Source organism: Heterodontus francisci, chromosome 33 (genome assembly GCF_036365525.1).
Source record: "Heterodontus francisci isolate sHetFra1 chromosome 33, sHetFra1.hap1, whole genome shotgun sequence".
NCBI classification, from domain to species: domain Eukaryota; kingdom Metazoa; phylum Chordata; class Chondrichthyes; order Heterodontiformes; family Heterodontidae; genus Heterodontus; species Heterodontus francisci.
The window spans coordinates 54,209,545-54,218,787 of record NC_090403.1 but is presented as its reverse complement, the minus strand read 5'-3'; the positions used below and the strand labels follow the sequence as shown (position 1 = coordinate 54,218,787).

At 43.9% G+C, this 9,243-nt stretch overlaps 1 pseudogene; it reads left to right on the top strand.

Annotated features, from left to right (window-relative positions):
* The first annotated feature begins 4,311 nt into the window (after positions 1-4,311).
* LOC137348002 (nucleolin pseudogene) lies at positions 4,312-6,876 on the top strand (annotated as a pseudogene).
* The last annotated feature ends 2,367 nt before the right edge of the window (positions 6,877-9,243 follow it).

The window sequence follows — 9,243 nt, the reverse complement described above, 5'->3', positions numbered from 1 at the left end:
GTAAAATTCCAGTTTTTCCTCCTGACGGTTAATTGTACTACTCTACTGCCTGAAATGTTCTAACAGCACAGACTAGGGATCAAACTTGGTGCCTTCCTGGTCAGTACCACACCACTTGGCCAGATGCCAGTTACACTGTGCATTGCTGTGTCACAGTGACAGGACAGCAACAAGCATGACCTATATCTGATGAAAGCAAAATTTCAATAAATTTCCCCAGGTGCCCATGAGGTAGCTCTGCAGTACACTATATAAGTGTACTCCAATGGAAATAGTTAACTAGTACTGATGTGGCTACAGCAACATGATTTTAGCTACATGCCCTAATTTTAGTAGAAACCATCTTACAAACTCTCACACAATTCAGGTAAATGTACTTCAAATGTGTATTTATTCAACAAACATCTGTCATTATTCAGTAACCAAGGAAGTAAGGCACTCACAATGATCAATAGACACTTGCACTCTGCTTTGCATCCCACCAGTTTGCCAGCAAACACACAAAAAATGTTAAAGTTCACATGCATAATGCAGTGTGAATCCGAGTATTGAGATCACAGCCCAGCAACCCAGTCTATCACTCATTTCTTACTTACTAATCAGAAATGCAACTTGCCATATCTGGATTTTGAAGGCCAAATATGGCTAGTGGTTAATGTATTGGACAGCATTGCTTGATAATCGACCCTTAACCATTTCAAGCCAGATCTATTACTCTCTTATCCATGGATCTTCCATGATAACTGGGGAAATGGTGTAGTTAGTGGGAGCTGGGGGAAGCCCAGGCCTGTGGGAGTGAAAGAAGATGAAGGAAAGAGAAATCCCCAGCATAACGAGCACACTGCTGGACTGTGGCATTTCTTATATTGCAATGCTGAGTTGATAGCTTTTGTTACAGTAAGAGGGCTTTTCAGGAATGCAGTTTAACACCTAAAGCAAGTGAACTCACCACCCAACTTTTAGTTGGTCTGGCGAGCAGAGGTTGAAAGTTTTTGTTGGCCTTCTGAAGGTAGGCAGAGCCACAAAATGGCTGACAAATTAGGCTGGGCTCAGCTTTGGGAGGGATGGAAATTGGTCCTCAAGCCTCATCGACATTCTTGCTCACGTCTCCACATGTAACTCAACTAGGCGAAGACATCAACATAGGATAGGGTTGGCAACCCTACAGGATTGCCTCAGAGTCTCCAGGAATTAAAAATTAATCTGCATGACATACGGGCATTCAAATGAAATGGTGTTTCATTTTCTTTGAAGACCTTTGACCAACAGTTATCCAACTGGGTAACAAAGGGATGAATTTTAACACCCAACAACAGGTGGGTAGGCATCGGACAGATGTTAAAATCCCAGTACACTGGATGAGGGACAAGGGGTGAGCAGGCTGTAGTTGCTTGGGATCTGGAAACCAGGAACTGGTGGCACAAGGGCAGGACTAAATCCAACTTAAAATGAGGAAAGTGCCACATTGCTGTTGCAGGTCTACCCGTCAATGCTGCTATCCCAGAACCTGAGCACCAGTATAAGAATGCCACTGAAGGAGTCAGCTGTGGCTCAGTGGACAGCACTCTCACCTCTGACTCAATAGGTCATGGGCTGAAGTCCCACTCCAGAGACTTGAGCATATATTACAGGCTGATACTCCCAGTACTGAGGCAGTTCCAAGATAACTGGCACTTATACTGCTTATGAGTAAAAATTACTTATGAGTAATTTTTAAAGTGTAGGCAGAAGAAGCTTAATATAAGTAGAAGAACGTACTGACACTCACTGTCTTTTCTCACACATGAAAAAGAGGTCTCAAAGGTATGGTGCGCAAAATAAGCAAGTGCCTTCAGGTGAAGAGAGAAGAAAACAGATGTGAGGGGGGAGGTAAAGTGGAACATCTGAGAGACATAAATTGATTTGAGTTTGTTCCCACCTCCCTCAGCTGAAGATGTGAACAGAAATGATTAACACTAAATATTTTGCCAACAAACAAATTGCTGCAACAATGTGTTATTTTATAATCTTTAAATAAATTTAATAAGTTTTGTAAACAGATACATTTCCAAAAGCGCTGGGTAGATGACTAAAAAGTTCCACTTACTAAATTAATATGTTATACAGTGCATTATCTTCAAATTAAAGCAAGGTTGTAGTGGGGATTAAGGTTGTGGAGCCTCACTCTGGAGGTTGGAGCATTACAGGGCAGAAGCATCTGAGTATTGCAGAGATGATGGATAGTCCGCTGAAGTTCGTCTCCTGCAGCTCAATGTCAAAATGGTCTAAAAGAAAAGGAAGCTTCCATTGTTACAGAGAACAGGGAGACCTATTCTGCCACCTTTAAAACAAGGAGTACTGTCATTTTAACTTTTTACACCTGTCCCAAAATTGCCTGTTTTTTGCCAAGTGATTCGAGCAGCACAAGGAAAGATATTCCTCTCATCCTCTCACACACACTCATACCCACACAGACACACACACTCTGACACTGACACAAAGAAACACACACACACACTCTTACACTCACAGACTCTCTCACACTCACACACACAAACATACTCACACACTCAGCACAATCACACACTCTCTCACTTACAGAGTTACACACACACACTCTCTCACATTCACACACATACACACTCACAAAGACATTCACACACATGCACATTCACACTCTCACAATATTTCACATCTTGTTCTGAAGCCAGTAACTCAGGCTAGGTTAAATTCCATTGGCACTGGCAGTCTCACTGTAATTCACCTGATACTCACTGTTCATGTGTGAGGCTAGATAGTATCCATAGCCTATAGTACTTTACAGGCATCATAGCTGAGTCCATTCTAGTCCTCACCCAGTGTCTACACAGGTGCATGTTCCAGAAGGGCTCTCCACAATGTGGCACTGAGGGCATTGTCGTTAAGAGATTACAAAAACCAAAATAAAATGCATGAGTTCAGCTGCACATGTACCTGCTAATGCTGTTTAGATCCTTTCGTCTTATCTTGGGTTTGGTGAAATGGGTACAGCCAAGGCGCTGGACTGTGGGGGCCTTCGAGGACACCACACACAGATTCTGTCTGCTCCTGTCCTCGATGACCTTCTCTGGATTGGCAAATGTGCTATGAAACATTTCAGTAACTTGGTTTCTCTGCAACTTGGGACTGTTCGTGTCACCATTACGTAATCGGCCCATGCAGAAGATCCTATCTGTGGTACAAGCAAAAAAGGTTTAAGTTGCTTAAAGGAGTTGAGAAACTAATTCTCCTTGGTCTACAAAGCTTTATTAAAATATAGCACAGGCTAGATGCAGGGCAAAGGTCGCCATGCTGCATGCCCAACAACGTGCCTTTATTTATACTTCAGAAAAGCAACCCCAGCTATGCTAGAGTGGCAATTCAATTTCCTACATTAACCATTTGTTTGCCTATTCTGGCTGAGAATTAGAGCCAGATTCTGTGCTGCTGGACTATGGCTGTTTGGAATAGTTTTGAGTCATCGAGAATCATTCCATGCCAGAACCTTAGAACCAGCGAGGAGACTTTCAACCAATTGGGTGGACTGTTTTTGAGCCCAGATACCAAAAATCCAACACCTACTCCCAATTTTCTTGCCCCAATGATTAGTTTACTGGATACTAGACGTTTTATGCACCACATGGAATGTGGTATCAGAAGTGAACAGCTAGAATTTGAGAGAATTTTGATAGTTGTAAGACAGACAGCAGATGTGCAAAACATCATAGTTTAAAACAACACCTGTCTTCAACTTTGCACAGGACATCTACAGCTGGGTGAGTCATTATGGCTTCGAATTTTTCAGTACCTGCTCCTATGGATATGAAGGGAGATTTTAGAGGGAATAGGCAATGGCAGAAATGGCAGAATTATGAGATTTCCCCAGAGTTAGACAAGGAACCCAAATAGGTAAGAGTAGCATCTCTGTTATCATTGAGGGGAGAGGAATGTTACAAGCTGCATTGCACCCTAGATTGCACTGAGGAGAAGACAAGCAGGCTTGGGAAATTTGAGACCTTGAAGACTCACTTTGAACTGTCAACTGATGTCATTTGTGAACACTATGGGCTGAAATTTTGCCTGTAGTGGAGTTCCAGGCACTGATCCAAAAAGATGGGGGGGGGGGGGGTTCCTGCTTCGGCCAGCTGGCCAGCTGGAGCCCTTCCGGAGCGATTCTACGGCGCAGGCCAATTAACAGCCTGCCACCAGGATCCCCGTCACTTTAAAGATAAGGATCCTGCTTCCAAGAGCTGCTGGCCAATCACAGGGCCAGCAGCTCAGCAGAATCGGCAGTGCCACTGGGAGCAGTGGTCAATGCGGGTACTGCAAGAGGCCTTGGTCCCCAGCCCACCGCTGGATCCTGGATCCAAGGTGAGTGAGGCAGGGTCACTGGAGCCAGACTGGCAGGCTCTGGCAAGGTGGAGGGGGGAGCGTGGGCATGTAGCGCAGTGGGAGGTTCAGGGAGGTGCAGGTGTTCCTTGCTGGGGCCCTCCGTGGGCCACAGATTGCCCACTAAGGAAGGCCCCCCCAAGCCTGCAGGGTGATTGCTTCATTTTACAAGGCAACCTCCCCGTATGGCTGAGGACCTGCCCCCATAACAGGTTAAATCCTAGCGGTGGCAGGAAGAAGCCCTCAAGTGGCCATTGAAAGGCCACTTATGGGCCTCAATTGGCCTCTGGTTGGGAAAGCTGTCTTTGGCCAATCCCGCCTATGCCAAAATTGCTTTGTGCAGGCCCATGTGCGACCCCCTGCCTACTGTCACAATTCTATGGGGCCCCTCGCTTCCAAACTCACATTAGGAGGCTCATAAAATTCAGCCCTATGTGTTTAGCACTAGAATTCAGGAAGAGAGGGAGAATATTCATCAGTATGTGACTGTACTGAGATGTCTAGCTGAGTCTTGTGAGTTTGGGCAACTGAAGGATGATCTCATCAGAGATAGGATTGTCTTAGGAACAAGAGATCCCTCTGTGACAGCAAGTCTGCTGAGAGACTCTCAAGAAAGCTATTGGCATGTACAGAAGCTCTGAAGTGGCTAATCAACAGCTGAAGAGTATTGATGGGAAACTGACAAGGCTGTGCACTATACTGAGAGGCAGTCCAAGTCTTCCAAGCACAAGTCAATGATGGAAAGGAAGGACAACTTTCAGAAGGGCCAGCAGAAAGAGCAAGGCCAGAGTATTAGATGTAAATACTGTGGTGGACACCATAAGGAGGAAAAGGAAGCACGTCCAGTGTGGGGAAAATGGTGCTCTAACTGCAAGAAGCTGAACTCACCAAGGCTCCTTCGACAGCACCTCCCAAACCCGCGACCCTACCAACTAGAAGGACAAGAGCAGCAGTTGCATAGGAACACCACCACCTGGAAGTTCCCCTCCAAGCCACATAAAATCCTGACTTGGAATTATATCGCCATTTCTTCAATGTCACTGTGTCAAAATCCTGGAACTCCCTTCCTCACAGTACTGTGGGTGTACCTACACGCCAAGGACTGCAGCGGTTCAAGAAGGCAGCTCACCACCACCTTCTCAAGGGCAATTTGGACTAGCCAATAAATGCTGGCCTAGCCAGTGATGCCCCCAATCCTGAATGAATAAAAAAAAAATTGCATGTAAATGTTTTGCTAGAAAGAGGAAAAGTAAGCCTTTAAAGATAGTTTCTGGAGAGATGTCTGATAATGATTCTGACAAAACATTCTGTTGGTGCCGTCAAGTCTCAAGGTAGACTTCCCTCATTTCAGCTGAAACAAGTCAAAAGCTTGGACTGGTAACCCTCCATGTATGAGAAAAGAAATCTATTCCCAAGTATGCAGCTGCTGTGACTAAAAAAGCAAAGGAAGAGTTTGAGTTAGTTGGTCCAAAGAAAGCGGGAAAGAGAACGAAAGAAGAGCAGAAGCATAAGGTTGAAAATGATGCATCCTTTTTGCTATTTGTTAGAAATTTGAACTCTGAAAAGTACTTTGAGGAACTAAAGAAAACCCTGAATGGCTTCTTCACCAAAAAGAAATTTTCAGTCACAGATGTCCGAATTAGATCTATCAGGAAATTCGATTACTTTGAAATCGAAGAACAACTCGGAAAGGTACTGGAATTCAATGGAAACAAAGTGCTGGGACTTGCATCAAACCTGGCAAAGCAAGGAAAGCAATGCAAACAGCAAAAGAGAAAGGGACTGCAGGACACTGTTTGTCAGAAATCTCCAATCAATATAACTCAGGATGGCCTCAAAGAGATTTATGAGGATGCTGCTTTCACTGGTGATAAGAGTATGTTACATGTAAAGAATAGACAAATCCAACTAGATTTTGCTACATTCATTGTAAATAACCTGGTATATTCTGCAACAGAAGAAACCCTTCAGGGTATTTTTGAAAAAACATCATCGATCAAAATACCAGAAAAGAATGGCAGACCAAAAGGAGTTGCATTTGTTAAATTTAGATCTATTGAGGATGCTAAAGAAGCTCTTGAGAATTACAGCAATACAGAAATTGAATGGAGAACTGTGAGGTTGGATTTCAGCAACCATGGGCACAGAACTGGTGATGGTCCCAGCAAGACATTGTTTGTTCGTGGCCTTTCTGATGACACAAATGAAGAAGCCTTTGAAGGAGTTGAGATTGCAGAAAGAGAATCTGGAAGATCAAAAGGTTTTAACTTTGTGAACTTCTCATCGGAATAAGATGCGAAATCAGCTAAGGAAATGATGGAAGATGGAGAAATTGATGGATGCAAAATTACACTTGCCTTTGCTCAACTGAAGGGCGAAAACCAGCGAGGTGGGCGAGGCTTTGGAAGCACTAGAAGAGGACTGGGTGGATTTGGAGGATTCAGAGGTGGAAAGACGACTCCTCAAAGAAAGAAAATCAAATTTGATTAAAAAGGCTAATAAGACTGCTTTGCCTTTTTGTGTTTGGACAGAGCGTTTGTTGATTTGCCTCAGAGTTGGACATTCCGGAGTTCTGCATGGACTGTATGGCTATGCAGTTTGGAGCCTGTTAGGGGCTCCCTAAGGTTCTGAATGGACTTACAATTGAGTAAAGGCAAAAATTGTTGGTACACCTTTGTGCGTTTTGTTAACTTTGTTAAGTATGCTGTTTTAGCGATATGTAAATGTACTGGTTCCTATGTTTTTTTAGTTGCAACGTAAATGCAAATTTTCTTTTATGAAAAGAGGGATGGATGAATAAATACTTTCGTACAGTTTGGCTTGCTAAACATGTGACCTCTGATGTCGTGATATGTAAATGAAGTCTTTTGGCAGTAGCCATTTTGTGCACCACATGAAACACCATGCTACAATTTGAACTCACAAACTTTGGCCAAAAGCCTAATCAATACATCATCATATCCCACTGTAGTGGGTGGGGTGGGGGGAGTGGGGGGGGGGGGGGGGGGTCGGTCATTTTGACCTCTGGAGTTAGTGTAAAATGGGCAATAAACACTTCCCATAATTTTCATTACCAATGAAGTACACAATGAAAATCTGGTGAGACGCACAATGGGCAGCTGATCCAATATTGTCTGTGTTACACCATCACCCAAAACATAAAATGGTACCTCCCCTGCAACCCTCCTCCAAGACTCCAAAAAAGCCTAGTTGAAACAAAATCCAACCTTTTGGTGAATTTCCAAAACCAAACCTTTGACTCGGTTTCCTGCCAGTGTAAACTATGGCACGGGGCAGCAGTGCTAGAAGAGTCATGGTAGCCAAAAAAACGTGGCTGCCACTTCAGGATTGCCCTGGAGTCTCCAGGAATTAAGGACTAATCTCCTGGACACTGCTGCAAGCAACCCAGGAGAAAAATCATAGGAACAATAAAAAGTTTTTTAAAAATTTTCTTTGAACAATTTTGTTTATTACATAGAATATACAGCACAGAAACAGGCCATTTAGTCCAACTGGTTCATGTCAATATTTATACTCTGCACAAGCTTCCTTCCATCCCTCTTCATCTCACCCTATCAGCATATCCTTTTATTCCTTTCTCCCTCTTGTGCTTTTCTAGTTTCCCTTGAATACATCTATGTTAATCGACTCAACTACTCCACAGTCTCACCACTCTCTGGGTAAAGAAAATATCAGACATGGAAATAAAGGGCATTTGACTGACAGCAAAGAGTCATCCATTTGGATAATGAAGATTTTATGCACATTCCGACCGGTGTAGGAAATTGCTGCAGATGGGCATACTGGGCGACCAGTGGCAGGAATGTGGGGGCAGGGAAGTTCTCATACCTACCAGGGGTAAAGAGTTTTAAGAACATAGAACATAGAACAGTACAGCACAGTACAGGCCCTTTGGCCCACAATGTTGTGCCGAACCTTTAATCTACTCTAAGATCAAACTAACTACCTACCCTTCATTCTACAACAGCAAAGGACCATAGCAGATAGTCCACTGTATGTGACCAGAAATAATGCACACTCATAACAATAATAACTTGCATTAACAGATATACTCCCCTCCCACGCATTTCCGCCTGAGTGTTAAAATCCCACATGTCCGTGAACTGGGGCCAGTTAACCCACCTTGAGAGCAAAGCCTGGGATCTTCGTGTTACACTCAGTCCTAACTGGGCAATGCAGGTGCCAACAGACTCTTTAATCCAATATTTTTGACCATTTTCTAATGAGTGTTTTAAAAACTGAAGCCCCATTTATTTTCAGCTCAGGAAAGCTTTCAAAATTTTTTCACACTTACTTGCGCTCCGTTTCCAACAGATGCATTTTGGATTGTGTTGATCTCCAGCTGGGTTAGAAACCTCCTGCATCATACTGGAGCTAAAGTTTAAGGCCTCTGTGGCATCAGTCTGCGCAAAGTAATTTACATCATTTGGGGGGCACACCTGATTGCGATTGCGTTTCAGAGCCATAGACACCCTCTTGATCATTTGTGACGGAGAGTACTGATAACCTACAGTGACTTTTTGACCCCCTTTTAGAAGGATCTGCATTTCAGGTTGTGTTTGGGCCTGGAAACGTAACTGGAAGCTGGGCGGGCACTGGGTCTTCGGACGGACCTGGGGCTCAGGTTGGAACTGGCTTGAACTCCCAATTTGCTCCGTGCTTTTGACTGACGTGATGCTGCATGTGTCCTCGGGTTTGGGCTCCTCCCCACTAAAGTGTGATGTCATGCTCTGGGTGTTCAGCTCTTCAGGGATCTCCAACTGAGGAGTCTGATGGAAAAGTAAACATTTCTTGTTATCATCAGGACTAAGGTATGAAGGAGTTAGAGTAGTTTAA